General features: G+C 44.5%; 1 protein-coding gene across 6 annotated transcripts in view; it reads right to left on the bottom strand.

Moving 5' to 3' along the window:
• The window catches only part of celf2 (cugbp, Elav-like family member 2), a 132,095-nt gene that overhangs the window by 102,949 nt on the left and 11,646 nt on the right, over positions 1 to 17,500 (bottom strand). Inside the window, exon 1 of one of the 6 annotated variants that reach the window (XM_056424615.1) lies at positions 5,496 to 5,565. The exons of the other annotated variants lie outside the window; for them this stretch is intronic. The gene's annotated coding sequence lies outside the window, so the exon portion shown is untranslated. Of the gene's footprint in view, positions 1 to 5,495; positions 5,566 to 17,500 lie in introns of those variants that run through there. 6 annotated transcript variants of the gene reach the window in all.

The following is a 17,500-nucleotide window of genomic DNA, read 5'->3' as shown; positions in this document are numbered from 1 at the left end:
TACGTTAGCCGGCTAGTCTCTAACTGAGCCGGTCTGGCCGAGCAGGTGTTCAGCTCGCCTCTCGGAGCTTTCTCTCTGAAAGCAGCTGCTGCAGAACATTACCAGACAACCCAACTCAAGACTTTTAAAGAGACTAAATCTGCTTCTTCACTTCCTTATTCAACGTTTTTCTCGCAGAAGGAAAAACAACGGAAGACGAAAAAAAGTGTTTGAGCTGATTTGCGTGTTTTGGTCTCGAACGACGATTACAAACAACATTTCGTGCAGATATCAGTTTATTTTCCACATCGCCGGCTTTAGTTTCACCGCCGCAACGGGACCGGCGTGACCTTTGACCTCCTCAGATATCTTCGCCGTGTTTTCATAAAACTAAAGTATCCAAAAAGTACCCAAAATATCTCCGCGTTGAGATCGTCGTCTTTGATCTACGGGACACGAAACCGCGTGTCGGTTAAACGCCGATGATCCACCGCTGCACGGCGGGTCGGACTCCACGCTTCACCGCCTTAGGTCCGCTTCCATCTCACGCCCGTCTCCATGGTTACGTTGCGTAACAACAGAGGACCCTCCGGTCGTACGCGGGGTGAATTATCATAGATAAAATAAATTAATGAATGATTCGTAGTCAGTGAAAGTTCCGGTTTCCGTTTTAGAAATTTGAGATTTATATCCTTTTTTCCGTGTTTTTCTATTGTAGTTGTAATATATGTTTTTAGTGTAGATCTTTAAGAACTGTGAGCGTCACGTATATAAACAAATACAAATATGCAAACTTGTTCAGTCAGAAGCTGCTGTGAGATATTTTTATGAAGTTTCCCTTCAGAATAAAAGCTCTCAGTGAATTCGAGGTAAACACTCAGTGTCTCAGGCTTTTATTGTGAAAGGCACTTGAGGAACTCACATTGACCTTTTCTTTCATTATTGTTTGACATTTTATAGATTAAACCTCAAATCAGTGAATCAATACAAGCTTTAAAATGAAGAATAATCATTAATAATTGGTGGTATTCGTCATTATATTGTCGAGTCCCTCCCACACACTAATAATCCATACATCTGAAACTAAACATTTTTAAGTGTAAACGAGCCGACCGCAGATATGACATAAATATATTTACATATATCTACATCAACCCTGTATCACAAAAATTACGTTCCCCCAGACCTAAAATGCAATTTGCAGTTACGTTTGACTGAAACGTATTTCTCTCCAAATTACGTTTGACTGAAACGTATTTCTCTTCAGATTACGTTTGCATTTGACGTATTATAATTACAAATACGTCTCTGATCAACGTATCTTTGCCGTTTGTTTGGCCTATCTCTCTTTTCTACAATGCTGTTATGAATTGTAAAAAGCGTCCTCTAGTCTTATTTATTATTATTTTATCTGTTGTTTCGCCTGCGTATTATGACAGCAATAGGCGTTGTAAAGGATCATATGAATTGGCGTGAAGACTTACTGCTGGTGACTCTCCTTTATTTTCTTTTTTTAGGTGACAATACATGAATTAAAACTCGTACACTATCACCACCTCATCACCACCTTAACAGAGTTAGTCCCATACGGGTCAAATCAACTATTAAACTTGTTATAAAATGCGCATCTGTCCGTAATCTATACCATAAAGTTCGCATTTTAACCTAAAAAAAAAGTGCGCTTCCTTTTAACCTTTCAAAATAAAAGTCCGATTTATCTGTTAAGCGGAAGTAGTATAAAACGTCTATATTTATTCAAACAATACAATATAAAAGGCATACATACATCAAAATCAATAAGGAAAATGCTAAACAGTCAAACAACTCAAAACAATAAACCCTTCATGGCGTTATTTACAGGCGTATTTACTTCTCATCAAACAAAAAGAGCAGGTACCCGGAAAAATCTGGGAAATAATTTGGGAATTGTTAATAAAACATGATTTACCCTTCAACTTCCACTGATATGCATGCAAACTAAGACATCATTTCACACACACACACACACACACACACTGACAGAAACACATAGACACTCACATACGTACACACACACACAGGCAGAGACACACATACTCACACACACAGACACACACTCACGCACACACTCTTACACATGCACACACACAGACAGACACACACTCACACACACACACACAGAATGACAGACACACACACACACAGACACACACTCTCACACACAGACACACACTCAGACACACATACAGACACTCACATACATACAAACACAGGCAGAATCACACACATGCACACACACACACACACACACACACACAAATACACATGCACACACACGCATACTCTGCAGACTGACCCTTGACCTCCCAATTGTCTCTCAGATATAACCCTACTGCTTTATATTTAATATATTATATTTACCTAAATATAAGACTTTGAGGTCGTGAGGGGAATCCCCTCCAAAACTTTCACAAGAGAAAATTGTGTCAATAACCCTTATACGATCCTTAAAACCAGTCTTTTAGTTAATTTTTCATACATTCAATCAACTTAAAGATCTGGATTCTTTTCAGATTCAAAGAAGGGCCTCTGAATATGAATACCCTACGGCTTTGGACCGATAGCTCTGAGTTAAGGGCCCCAAAAACAGGTCCAAACGGTCAAATTGGGCCTTATTCTCTTAAATTTGCATATTTTTTGACAAGTGCAAAAATGGCCATAATCTCCTAAATATTCGTCCTGGAAATCCCAAATTGAACACAGACACTCAGGACAGGGCCTACAATGAGGTGATGGGGTGAAATTTCCTCCGAAACACCCACAAGAGTTAATTGGCTGTCTGAAATCCAGGACTTAAAGAGGGTGTGTGGTTTAACAAATCTGAGACCCTGTTGTGAGCTTGGGCTGATTTTAACTTTTTTTTCTTCTAAACATGTCAGAGCTTAGCTTTCTTTTGCAGGTTGTAGCCCCTCCCAAATGGAGCCCAACCATGTAGGCTGGCAACATATAGCACTTAGCATCCCTACTTGGGAAGGGTTTAAAAACCCGGAAAAAACTAAATTCCTTCCTTCGAAGGTTAACAACTCCTTAAATGTTTGTACTATATGAACAATTTCAATTGTATTCTACCCCATTTGGGAGTGGCTACAACCTGGAAAAGAAAGCTAAGCTCTGACATGTTTACCCAATTTGACCCTTTGGACCTGTTTTTGGGGCCCTTAACTCAGAGCTATCGGTCCAAAACATTAGGGTATTCATATTCAGAGGGCCCTCTTTGAATCTGAAAAGAATCCAGATCTTTAAGTTGATTGAAAGTATACAAAATGTACTAAAAGACTGGTTTTAAGGATCGTACAAGGGTTATTGGCACGGTGACAATTTTCTCTTGTGAAAGTTTTGGAGGGGATTCCCCTCATGACCTCAAAGTATTATATTTAGGTAGATATAATATATTAAATATAAAGCAGTAGGGTTATATCTGAGAAACAATTGGGAGGTCAAGGGTCAGTCTGCAGAGTATGCGTGTGTGTGCATGTGTAAATGTGTGTGTGTGGGTCAGTCTAAAAAAAACCCGGCTAAAGCCGGATGTTTTTTCATTAGCCCCGAATGTTTTCAACCAAAACAGCGGAGTCAGACTGGCAGCAGGCGCACGTAACAACGCTCGCACTGGCTAAGCCCCGGATGTATCCAAATCCTAGAGACGCGCCTGGTGTGGGTGTGTGTCTCTGCCTGTGTGTGTGTGCGTGTGTAAGAGTGTGTGTGTGTGCGTATGTGTGTGTGTGTCTGTGTGTGTGAGTATGTGTGTGTGAGTATGTGTGTGTCTCTGCCTGTGTGTGTGTACGTATATGAGTGTCTATGTGTTTCTGTCAGTGTGTGTGTGTGTGTGTGTGTGTGTGAAACGATGTATTAGTTTGCATGCATATCAGTGGAAGTTGAAGGGTAAATCATGTTTTATTAACAATTCCCAAATTATTTCCCAGATTTTTCCGGGTACCTGCTCTTTTTGTTTGATATACGCCTGTAAATAACACCATGAAGGGTTTATTGTTTTGAGTTGTTTGACTGTTTGGCATTTTCCTTATTGATTTTGATGTATGTATGCCTTTTATATTGTATTGTTTGAATAAATATAGACGTTTTATACTACTTCCGCTTAACAGATAAATCGGACTTTTATTTTGAAAGGTTAAAAGGAAACACACTTTTTTTTTAGGTTAAAATGCGAACTTTATGGTATAGATTACGGACAGATGCGCATTTTATAACAAGTTTAATAGTTGATTTGACCCGTATGGGACTAACTCTGTTACGGTGGTGATGAGGTGGTGATAGTGTACGAGTTTTAATTAATGTATTGTCACCGAAAAAAAGAAAATAAAGGAGAGTAATCAGCAGTAAATCTTCACGCCAATTCATATGATCCGTTTCAACGCTTATTGCTGTCAGAATACGCAGGCGAAACAACATATATAACATAATAATAAATAAGGCTAGAGGACACTTTTTACAATTCATAACAGCATTGTAGAAAAGAGAGATAACAAACGGCAAAGATACGTTGATCAGAGATGTATTTGTAATTATAATACGTCAAATGCAAACGTAATCTGGAGAGAAATACGTTTCACTTAAACGTAATTTGGAGAGAAATACGTTTCAGTCAAACGTAACTGCAAATTGTATTTTAGGTCTGGGGGAACGTAATTTTTGTGATACAGGGTTGATCTACATATATTTACATACATTTACATATGTGTCCATTCAACTCCTTCAGCGACTCTGCTTCCTGTTTACTTTGAGAAGAATTGTTACGTACAATGTACAGTACACACACACACACGCACACACACACACACACGCACACACACGCACACGCACGCACACACACACAGTTTGGCAAATGGCACCCGGTCGAAAAATTTAATTGCTTGAACTTTAGAGAAGCGACTGCGGTTCATGGGACCCATCAGACCAGTGTTTTACAGCACACACACACACACACACACACACACACACACACACACACACACACACACACACACACACACACACACACACACACACACACACACACACACACACACACACACACACACACACACACACACACACGGACCTGCCTGTCAGCAAGTGCAGTACTTTAAGTAGTAATAACTGCTCTAGCTGTTAGGATGAAGAGAGAGGGGGAAAGAGAGAGAGAGAGAGAGGGGGGGGTGAGAGAAAGAGATTGGGGAGAGAGGGGGGTGGGGGGGAGAGAGAGAAAGAGAGGGGGGAGAGAGTGGGAGGGAGAGAGAGAGGAGAGGGAAGAAGAAGGAGGTTAGGACAGAGAAGTGTGAAAGAGAGGGGGAGGGAGATTAGGAGGGAGGAGAGGAAAACAGGAGGGAAGAAGAAGCGTTAATCTCCGTCAGTCTGGATTTATATTTCTTCAAGCAGCGTTTTAAAGAAATGAGTTGTGAATGTCGACAGTTAGGATATACTTATATATCTATATATCTATAAAGAGCTTCATAAACTCCCCGTTACTTGGGGCACTTCACCATTTTCTCCCGGTTGTTGGGGGATTCCACTCGGCTGAGACCTGTATGACGTCACCGCGGGGTCACATCGGGGTCACCTTTCTGCCTCTGGGAGACTTAAATACAGAACGTCATTTAAGGTGTACACATTTAAACGAGTGGATTATCCCTTTAATCCAGGCGGATGCTTCAGGACCAGAGGTCCTCGTGTTCATTATCGTCATAAAACAATCCTCCTCGTTAAGTCGCTTCACGGGTCTTAAACTTCCTGACGAGTTGCTCCCAGATCATTTTGGGCAAATATCGTAAAATAAAAATCTGACGAGCAACGAACGTCCCGACACCTGCCGCCCTTTAACTGTCAGCTAGCGCTTTATTTTGAAGGTCGTGGCTCTGCAGAGAAGAGGCGGGTTGTGCCGGTTTGAGAGGTTTGGACCTCGGGGGGAGGTACTGTTGTGTTCCCATGCTTGTAAAGTGTTTAAGTGCAGGCGCCGGTGTGTGTGTGTGTGTGTGTGTGTGTGTGTGTGTATGTGTGTGTGTATGTGTGTATGTGTGTATGTGTGTGTGTATGTGTGTGTGTGTGTGTGTGAGCCCCGGGCCGTCCCCCTCAGCGCCGTGTCCTTATCGACCGGCGATGGAAACCAGGCCTGAGCGCGACCATGTAGGCCGAGGGAGTCGATGGGGACATCAGAACCAGGGCAGCCGCCCAAACGGCATCACAATGAGCCCGGAGGCGCACACACACACACACACACACACACACACACACACACACACACACACACACACACACACACACACACTGCATATATATACAAAGGCTTGGACATTCTTCAAATAGCTTTGGATCCATGGTCTGTAAATCCGCCCCAGATGGCGATGCATGTGTAATCTGTCCATTATGGTTACTTGATGGACTCAAACCTCTCCGGACCCACTTCCTCTTTCCCACTTCCTGTTTGCATTTCACAAAAAAGTCGCCGGAAGATCGTTAAAATATGTTGCACTTGTAATCGTGTTTGATCCGCAGAGTCAATCCCCATTTCAAATGAATTAAAAACAAGGTTAATGCTATGAGTGGAAGGCTGGTCCAAACCTGACCCTCAGTAGAATCTATCTGGAGCTCATTCAGGGCCCCAAAAAAAACCCATATTTTTGCTGTATTTCCTCTTATTCTTGTATTCTTCCTGCAGATTCCTGCACATCTCGCTCGAAGCTGTGATCTGAGAGCAAAGAGACTCGTGTTATTATTTGATGATCTCTATGATTCCTCTAACCCAAAGCAAAGAGGTCCGCGTGGCCCCGGAGGACCTCTCCTCTCAGTAATGGTGGATCAGAACCACCTCGTATATATTTCACCCTCAACCCGCTGCAGCTGAGCCGCGGCGTCGTATGATATCGACTTCCCGTCTCCTCACGGATCAATACCAACAATTAATGCGAGACGTTCCGCTTTAATAAAAGATGTAAGGAGCCGGAATTGTCAAGATTTAATCGACAACACGCCGAGGTTAAAAATAGATCGGGTCATTCCATCGGTCGTTATTTCAGGGGGAGCTTCAGAGAGCGTTGGATAGTTTTAGTTTAAACAAGGTTTTTGTTTTGGGGGTTTTATATATTTGTTTTTTTGGCAAAATCTCTCGCTTTACGCGACACGGCGAGTTCCCAGGCTGGTCGTCCGGGACGGGAATCAAACCCTCCACCGGTTAGCCGCTTGCTCAATCCCTCAGCTGCACGACCCCGTGTCGGCAGTTCCGCTGACATACAGCTCAAAACGATGTCTCTGGGTTTATCTCCGGGAGCCTTTGGGGAGTTTAAATCTCTGCACTTGGACGGGAGGATGAAAAATAAGACTTTTTATTACAGAATGAGAGATTTGAGATGTTTTCTTGATGAAAACCGTCCAAAATGTCAAGAGACAAATAAAAACGGCGCCGCTCCGAGCTCGACGCTTTTATATTCCCTTTCATAAACTTTCCGAGCACGAACGACTTTAATGCATCTTAAAAAAAAGTCAAACTCCAGCGCCCCGTGAGCTCATCACAGGAGCGAGCAGCCGGACGCCACCGAGCCGGCGTGTAAACATCCAGATCTCAATGTCGGTGCCTGGACCGGCTGCTGGGCTGCCGCCGCACCTTTGAACCGCACATCACACGGCTGTTTTCAATTATACAAATTAGGTTGATTTAAGAGGGGTTTTGGGGGGGGGGAGGGGGGGCTTGATCCAAACACGGCGAGAGATCAAACGAGCCGAGCATCCCGGGCGGTGAAATGGTCAGGCACGTTGTAAAATAGATCTGTGCCGAGGGAAATGAGCCGAGCAGATCGAGATTGCCGCTCCGCTCCTTTAAGGTTCTTACCAGCTTGTGTTAATGTCTTTCCGGCGATGCCTTCAGGGTCCCCCCCCTCACCCCCCCCCCCCCCGCCACTTCTGCCAAAGCCATCAAAACCCCGTTTGATCGGCGGCAGCTCGGAGGAATGAAGCCAGAGAATCCTCCCTCCTTCCCTACCTCCTTCACTCCCTCACTCACTTGAGAGGTTGAGGGGCCGTTCCCCACTCCCTCTCCGGTTATTACCGAACATGGCGGGCCCCTGTTGGACGTACGTTCGCGCACGGATGAGCGGCTACGACATCCGGAGCCAGTCGAAGCCAAAAGCCCTGGAACGCAGCAGATGTTTCGTGTTCCCTCCGACGGGATCGGCTCCTCCTCCCGTTTCCTTTCTCCTTTTCTTTACGGAAAAAGGCTCAGGCCGACCGGGGGAGGGGGGGGGATCGATGGCTCGGACGACACCCCGAATTACGGCGTCCTCGCATGAGCGCCGAGGGGTATTTAGAGGAGGGGAGTGACTCGTCTTCTCACTCCTTTTGGGTCGTTATGGCGACGCCTCGACCTCCGCCAGGCGCCAGATTGATGACCTCGAATCCCGAGGTGAATGCAGCGGAGAAGAGTGGCAGATATGTAAAAAACACACACACACACTGAACGCTCTTTGTGCCCAACACTCCCACACCATCCCCCCCGGCAGCAGCGATGGCATAATTACATACATTACATCCGCCCACACACCTTCCTACCACTCAACCCCCGATGCCACCTGTCATGTGACGTCCCCACACGACTCCGGCGGTGCCAGTGGAGGCATGCGGGCCTTTGAGAGTGGAAGTATAAATACATCAATCCACCGATGAGAAGATACAACATGTACAACGTGATGCTGATCAGGCCTGATGGGACCGCTTCGCCTAAAAATCCATCACAATAGATTTTTTACGCCTGTAAAACAGGTTGAAAACTCAGTTTCACGCATTCCACAAGTACAAAAGGACTTCGTAAACTATTCAATCGTAAACACATCGGGAGCTTCGCATCTCCAGCTGAGCTCACGGTGGGAGCCATTGACGGTTGGAGCCATTGACTCTTGGAGCCATTGGCTGTTGGAGCCATTGACGGTTGGAGCCATTGGCGGTTGGAGCCATTGACTCTTGGAGCCATTGGCGGTTGGAGCCATTGACTCTTGAAGCCATTGGCGGTTGGAGCCATTGACTCTTGGAGCCATTGGCGGTTGGAGCCATTGACTCTTGGAGCCATTGGCGGTTGGAGCCATTGACTCTTTGAGCCATTGGCTGTTGGAGCCATTGACGGTTGGAGCCATTGGCGGTTGGAGCCATTGGCAGTTGGAGCCATTGGCGGTTGGAGCCATTGACTCTTGGAGCCATTGGCTGTTGGAGCCATTGGCGGTTGGAGCCATTGGCTCTTGGAGCCATTGGCGGTTGGAGCCATTGGCTGTTGGAGCCATTGGCGGTTGGAGCCATTGACTCTTGGAGCCATTGGCTGTTGGAGCCATTGGCTGTTGGAGCCATTGGCGGTTGGAGCCATTGGCTGTTGGAGCCATTGACGGTTGGAGCCATTGGCTCTTGGAGCCATTGACTCTTGGAGCCATTGGTTGTTGGAGCCATTGACGGTTGGAGCCATTGGCTCTTGGAGCCATTGACTCTTGGAGCCATTGTGTTGTGCACCGACAGATATGCTAGAGAGGTTCATGTCATTTATGTTAGCTTTCTCTCATTCCAGGCTTCCTGATTGTTTTCACCTGTCATCACACCTGTCTCCTATGCTCATCAGTGTCAGCCCCGCCCCTGATTGGTCCCACCTGTGTCTTGTTACCATGTGCTTAAATTCCCCTGTCTCCCAGTGTTCCTTGTCAGTTCGTCTGGTCTTTTGCCATGATCAGGTCGGGTTATGTTGTGCTCTTGAAAGTTTTGATCCCTCATCACGTGGCGCTTTCATTTGTTCACTGCAGAACCGAAAAATAAAGTACTTACAAATACTCTATCTCTGCCTCCCGGGTCGTGCAATTGGCTCCTACTTCCTAAGTGTCTGAGTTCAGAACAGAGCAGACTGACCACATTATGGACCCAGCTTAGGCAAGAGCGTTCACGCGCTCTGTCGGTACAGGGCGTGACGATTTTCATCACGAGAAAAACTGGACAAAGTCAGCCGGGAAATACAAGAGCTGAGAGGACGCCAGGCCGGGTTCAGGAAGAATTATCTACAGATGCAACAACTGGTTGCCCAAATGAATAATTTTTCACTCATCAACAGACTGCTCCTCGGTGACGTCATCCACAGCTGAGAATTTGCCTGTCAATACTCAGCTGACGACCCAGGTCAGGCTGTTTCCTCCAATGCAGCTGGCTCTTCCGGAGAGATTTGCAGGAGACTCTTCGTGCAGAGCCTTTCTGGTACAGTGTGATCTGCATTTTCAACACAACCCAGCAGCTTTTTATCTGAGCATGGTAAAGTGGGCGTTTATTGTGTGCATTTAACGGAAGAGCTGCAGCCTGGGCTACTGCAGAATGGTCTAGAGACACGAACTATGTTACTCATTGGCCGATTTCCATAGAGACTATGAGGCGCATTTTGACCACTCATCGCCTGCTACGGAGGCCAGCAGAAGACGCTGTTTCAAATACGTCAGCTCAACCGTCAGGTGGTTGATTATGCCATCGAGTTTCGTACAGCAGCAGCGGACAGCGGATGGAATGTTCCGGCTCTTCGTGGCGCCTTCATGACAGGACTTTGGAACGATAAAGGACCAGCTGGCTCCACTGGAGACACCCGGGATCTGGAATCCCTCATCGCTGTAGCCATCCGGATCGATAACCGTCTTGGAAAGAGAGAGGAGTCGGCATAACCGAGATGTTATTCCCAGCTTCACAGAATTAGCGCCTCGGAGGTCGCGCGCATTAGCGGAGGATTTCAGCTCATGTTACCCGGACCATCAGAGGACTACACTTCGAATGACTCCGGGAACCCATGCAGCTTGGAAGAACCAGGCTTTCTCTGGAGGAGAGGGGCCTGGGGGCCTTCTCTTGGAGCCGGGGGTTTTAACCTTGACGGGGAATGGTCTTTACCATTAAAGGGCCTTTTGGCCCCAGGGTTTTCCCGCTTTCCCCGACCGTTATTTGGAACTGGGTGTAATTAAAATTTTTGGGCATTGACCAAGGGGGGTTAATTACACCGAGGGAAAACCTTAAATGGGGGCCCTTTAAACCCAAAACCCGCTGGGGTTTCACCTTTTTCATTTCCCGTTTTTTCGCCCATGAAAAGGCCCAAAGGAAATATAAATAAGGAAATACCCAGGGCCGCTTCAATTTGAAAACTGCACCCCCTAAATTTTGGGGCCTTGGCCCCCCGGACCAAATAAATGGCGGTTGGGGTTAAAGGTGGGGGGAGGAAATTTAAGGGGGGATTTCGGAAGAAAAGGAAACAGATAAAAAGGAATAAAAAAAAAGGGGAAAATTGGGGTTAAAAGGATTTGGGCCCGATAAAAGAAGGTTTAAATTAGATTGGGGGCATCCCCTAGAGATTTTGTGTAATGTGTTTTCCGGGGCAAATTCAAGGGAGACTTACCCAGACCCGGGGAAACACAAAGATAATACATTCCTCCCCCCTCAAAAGGGACTTCCTCCTCTATGTCCCCCTTTTCTTTGAAGAGACCCTCTAACCTTTCAAACTTTCCCCTTTTTTTCCCCTTTAAACCCTATCCGCTGCACTAAACACGCTTTTAATCCCTTTAACGGCCTTTCCCAAGTTTTTAAAAAATCACACTGGAAGAAAAAAAAGGGGATGGGGAAAATGGTACTGAGGCCATCATACTCGGTTGCCGCCGGCTTCCCGGCGTTTTTAAGCTTTGTAATATTTTGCGGGGGAAACTTAAACGGGGAACCGAACCCCGATTTTTCCCAGACAAACCCTGGAAAAACCCGGAAGTTGGAAACACGGAAAAAAGCCAAGGGGGAAGTGAAGGCCCACCAAGGGAAAGAGCTTTTTACTTACTGATTATCTCATATATATTAAATAAACCTGGATTTTTATATTCCCATGGAAAAATCCAGGAAAATTAATTCTCTGGATTTTGAATTTAAACATGGAAATTTTTAAATTTGGGTTTTTTTTCTGGATTTTTATTCTTTTGGTTTATTCATAAGGGGATTCTTAAATTCTCAGGTAATTTAATATCATTATTACTTAATTCCCCCGGATTTTTATTAAATTTGGATTCTTATTACTGAGGGATTAATAAAAAATGGGTTTCTAATTTCTCAGGAAAATAATCATGGTTTACTTTTAATTGGAAAAAACGGAAATTTTTATAACAGGAAATTTTTATTAATAGGTCCCCAATAACCTGGTAATTTTTTTTAAACCGTTTTATTTGGATATTAAAAATCTGGTATTAAAAACTAAGGTTTAATTTTTCAGGATTACTTTTTATATGGATTAATTAAAACTTTTTCTTTTCAAAAAAAATTTTTCTGGGTTTTCTAAACTGTGGTAAAAAACCCTTTTCCAATTTTTCCGGGGATTATTTTTTCCTGGATATTTAATACCAGGTTTTTAAAATAATCATGGAATTCCACCCCCAGGATTTTTAAAATCTGGTTTTTTTCCCGAGGTTTATTTAATAATCATGGGTACTATTTCTCATGGGATTTTTAAAAATTGGATTAAAATTTCTTGGATTTTAAAAAAATGGGGGCCAATTTTTAGGTTTTTTTCTGGGATTACTTATATAAATTATGTTTAAATTTTTAAAAACTGGTATTCATTTCTTGGTAATGCCTTTTGGACTGTGCAATGCGAGCTGTTTTCAAGCTTTTGTGAATGAGGTTTTGGGAATTCTTCAATATTTCAGTGTTTGTGTATCTGGATGACATACTGATTTTCTCCCCAGGCGCTAAATCTCATGTTAACCATGTCCATAAGTTTTGCAGAAACTACTGGATAATCAGCTATATGTCAAGGCAGAGAAGTGCGAGTTCCACACAGAAGAGGTGTCTTTCTTAGGATACATAGTCTCACCTAATCATATCAAATGGATCCTGCGAAAGTCAGTGCAGTATCCCAGTGGCCCACAGCAGACTCCAGGGAAAAGGTTCAGCAGTTCCTAGGATTTGCTAACTTCTATAGGAAGTTTATTAGGAATTTCAGTTCTGTTGCTGCTCCTCTGCATGTTCTGACTTCTCCTAAGGTTCCTTCAAGTGGACCCCCAGGCAGATCTTGCTTTCAAACTTCTCGAGAGATAGATTCACCTCAGCTCCCATACTCACCATTCCAGATCCCCAGCGCCAGTTTATGGTCGAGGTGGATGCTTCCAATGAGGGAATTGGAGGAGTACTGTCTCAACGTTCTGCAGAAGACAACAAGATGCATCATGTGCTTACCTGTCGCGGAAGTTGACAACGGCAGGCGGAATTATAGCGTGAAACAAGGAATTGTTAGCTGTAAAAGCTGCCCTCGAGGAATGGAGACACTGGCTAGAGGGTGCAGAGCAACCGTTTTAGTCTGGACAGATCACAAGAATCTAGAATATATAAGAAAGGCTAAGCGTCTCAACTCCCGTCAGGCCAGGTGGACACTTTTCTTTAGTAGATTCAACTTCACACTCTCTTTTAGTCCCGGGTCTCCAGAATCAAAACCCGATGCTTTGTCTCGTCTTCACGATCCCGAACCACTTGCGGTAGAGCCAAGACCATCCTTCCACTTAACCGGGTGATCGGGCCTTTTCCTGGCAAGTGGGTCAGACGTTAAAGAGGCAAATGTCATGAATCCAGCGCCTAGCGAGTGTCCCAACAATCTGCTGTTTGTTCCTGAGGCTCTTCACTCCAAGGTCATCCACTGGGCTCACTCATCTGTGCTTCGTGCCATCCGGGAGTAGCAAGAACAATGTTCAGGATTCAACAACGTTTCTGGTGGCCATCCATGAAGAAAAATGTGGCCGAGTATGTAGCGGCTTGTCCGGTGTGCGTGTAATAAGACCTCATCTCAAGTTAAGATGGGCTTGCTCCAGCGCTGCCGATTCCCCATCGTCATGGTCACATTTCGATGGATTTTGTGACGGATTTCCCTCATCCAGAGGCAAGACTACGGTTCTAACAGTGGTTGATCGATTTTCAAAGATGGCTCACTTCATCCCATTGACCAAGCCCTCTGCCAAAGTCACCGCAGAGGTCATGATGAATCACGTATTCAGGATCCATGGATTCCCTAATGACATTGTTTCCGACAGGGGTCCACAATTCATTTCCGCCTTCTGGAAAGAGTTTTGTCGACTCATAGGTGCCACCGTCAGCCTGTCATCAGGATATCACCCTCAGTCAAATGGTTGATCGGACGTCTGAACCAAGAACTAGAGACTACGCACGTTGTCTCGTCTCCCGAACAGACCACCTGGAGTGACCACCTCACATGGGTCGAGGTTGCCCACAATACCCTTCCACGGCGCCACAGGTCTCTCTCCATTCCATTGTGTCAATGGTTTCCAGCCTCCACTTTTCCCTAACAATGAGGAAGAGGTGATGGTTCCATCGGCACATGCCATGATCAGACGTTGTCGCAGAGTTTGGGCTGGTGCTCGCCAGTCTCTTCTCCAGTTCAGCTCGGATGAAGGCTGTTACGGACGTTCATATGGTCGCTCCCTCCTACAGTCCAGGCCAAAAAGTTTGGCTCTCTACCAAAGACTTACCACTCCATGTCGTCTCAAAGACACTGGGTCAGATTTGTGGGTCCGTTTCCAGTGTCCAGAGTCATCAACCAGGCGTCGGTACGCTTGCAACTCCCAGGACCTTGAGAGTGCACCCAACGTTTCACGTTAGTAGAATCAAGCCGGGGTGTGAGAGCACACTTGTTCCGCCTCCAAGCCCCTCCACCGCCCCAGTTCTTTGAAGGGTGACGTTTACAAGGTCCGTAGCTACTGGAGGTCCGTAATAGGGGAGGGCAAGCAATTCCTGGTAGACTGGAAGGTTACGGTCCTGAGGCTAGAAGCTGGATAGCTGCTTCATTTATCGTAGACAAGACTCTTATCCACGACTTTTACAATCAGCCTGGGCCATCAGGAGTTGGCCCTAGAGGGGGGGGTACTGTTGTGCACCGACAGATATGCTAGAGGTTCATGTCATTTATGTTCGCTTTCTCTCATTCCAGGCTTCCTGATTGTTTTCACCTGTCATCACACCTGTCTCCTATGCTCATCAGTGTCAGCCGCCCCTGATTGGTCCCACCTGTGTCTTGTTACCATGTGCTTAAATTCCCCTGTCTCCCAGTGTTCCTTGTCAGTTCGTCTGGTCTTTTGCCATGATCAGGTCGGGTTATGTTGTGCTCTTGAAAAGTTTTTGATCCCTCACTACGTGAGCGCTTTCATTTTGTTCACTGCAGAACCGAAAAAAAAGTACTTACAAATACTTTATCTCTGCCTCCCGGGTCGTGCAATTGGGTCCTACTTCCTAAGTGTCTGAGTTCGTAACACATTGTCGCCCAACACGGGGTCCAGCATCCCTGACCAGTTCATTGTGAAACTGGCGGATCGCTAATGGGGGGAATCTCTGTGACATTAGCACCACCTAGTGGTACAGTTACAACTACAAGAGGACACCATTGACAACTCGCCTGCTCCTCAAATCCCAACCCATCACCTGCTGGGCTCTTCACAATCTTCTTCGGATTTCTACAGATTATTTTCGCCCATGAAATTGGCCAATTTGAAAGATATAGAATATCAGCAGAAAATATCCTCAGTCGGCCGCTTCAATCTGAAAAAACTTCGGCATCGGCTAAAGCCTTTTTTAAAAGTCCATTGAACCCGACGGCAGCGGAAAGGTAAATGGTCAGGGGGTTGGGGGGTTGAGGCGTGGGTGGGGGGGGGGGGGGGGGTGAGGCCAATTGGATTTCGCCGGGATGTCGGAGTGGAAGGATGGAGGGAATTCTGCGGTATAAAGGAGGAGGATAAATTAAAAAGTGGAAATGTGGGTTGAATGGATGGATTGGATGAAGGGCAGATAGATGACGGTTTAAATGGATGATTGGTGGCATGGGCACCGTGAGAGAGTGTGTGTGAGTGTGTGTGTGTGTGAATGTGTGTGTGTGTGTGCGCTCTCCAGAGGTGCAGATTAGATCACCGTTATGACTGCGCGAGCCCTCGGGACACAGCGGATAAGCATCAACAGATAAGCTACACATTCACTCCCACCTCCGCACCGTCCCCACTTCCTGCCCTCTATGTCCTCTCTCCTCTCTCCTCTCTCCTCCGATGCAGACTTCCTCTAATTCCATGCAACTCTTTCCCCCCGTTTCTTTTCCCCGCCCTCTCTAACTACATCTGAGAGTACCCCGGGCGGTGCACTAGATCACGCTTCTCAATAAACCCGTCAAGCTCCGCGCCGCCGCCGCCTTCTCCCCACAGCTTCTCCCCAAACACAATAACAGCCACTCCGAACGCCCCCCCCCCCCCCCCCCAACAATGGCGCCATCGATCACTCCGCTATCTGGAGCGCTCGCATCCATCACTGCCGGGGACTGTACCGGCCGGCGGCCGGGCCCTTCCCGTACGCTCTTTATAGCTTTTGATAATATTTTCAGCGGGCCGGATCTCAAAAACGGGACGAACCGAACCCGCCGATGACTTCCGATGACATCACGCCTGGAAACACGGCGAGGGAAACACGGCGAGGGGGAGGAGACCAACGCTGGAATGTGTAAGGAACCCACACCTTAAGGAACAGTCCAGACTTTTTGACATTTACTGATGGTATTACTCATGATATTATTTATATAATCATGGTATTACTTATATTACTCATGGTATTATTGATATAATCATAGTATTACTTATATTACTCATGGTATTATTGATATAATCATGGTATTACTTATATTACTTATGGTATTATTTATATAATCATGGTATTACTTATATTACTTATGGTATTATTCATATAATTATGGTATTACTTATATTACTCATGGTATTATTTATATAATCATGGTATTACTTATATTACTCATGGTATTATTTATATAATCATGGTATTACTTATATTACTGATGGTATTATTTATATAATCATGGTATTACTTATATTACTCATGGTATTATTTATATAATCATGGTATTACTTATATTACTTATGGTATTATTTATATAATCATGGTATTACTTATATTACTTATGGTATTATTTATATAGTCATGGTATTACTTATATAACTCATGTTATTATTTATATAATCATGGTATTACTTATGGTATTATTTATATAATCATGGTATTACTTATATTACTGATGGTATTATTTATATAATCATGGTATTACTTATATTACTGATGGTATTATTTATATAATCATGGTATTACTTATATTACTTATGGTATTATTTATATAATCATGGTATTACTTATATTACTGATGGTATTATTTATATAATCATGGTATTACTTATATTACTCATGGTATTATTTATATAATCATGGTATTACTTATATTACTCATGGTATTATTTATATAATCATGGTATTACTTATATTACTCATGGTATTATTTATATAATCATGGTATTACTTATATTACTGATGGTATTATTTATATAATCATGGTATTACTTATATTACTCATGGTATTATTTATATAATCATGGTATTACTTATATTACTGATGGTATTATTTATATAATCATGGTATTACTTATAT

Source organism: Pseudoliparis swirei, chromosome 10 (genome assembly GCF_029220125.1).
Source record: "Pseudoliparis swirei isolate HS2019 ecotype Mariana Trench chromosome 10, NWPU_hadal_v1, whole genome shotgun sequence".
Classification (NCBI taxonomy): domain Eukaryota; kingdom Metazoa; phylum Chordata; class Actinopteri; order Perciformes; family Liparidae; genus Pseudoliparis; species Pseudoliparis swirei.
Note: the sequence above shows the minus strand (reverse complement) of the source record. Positions and strands in the feature narration are given on the sequence as shown.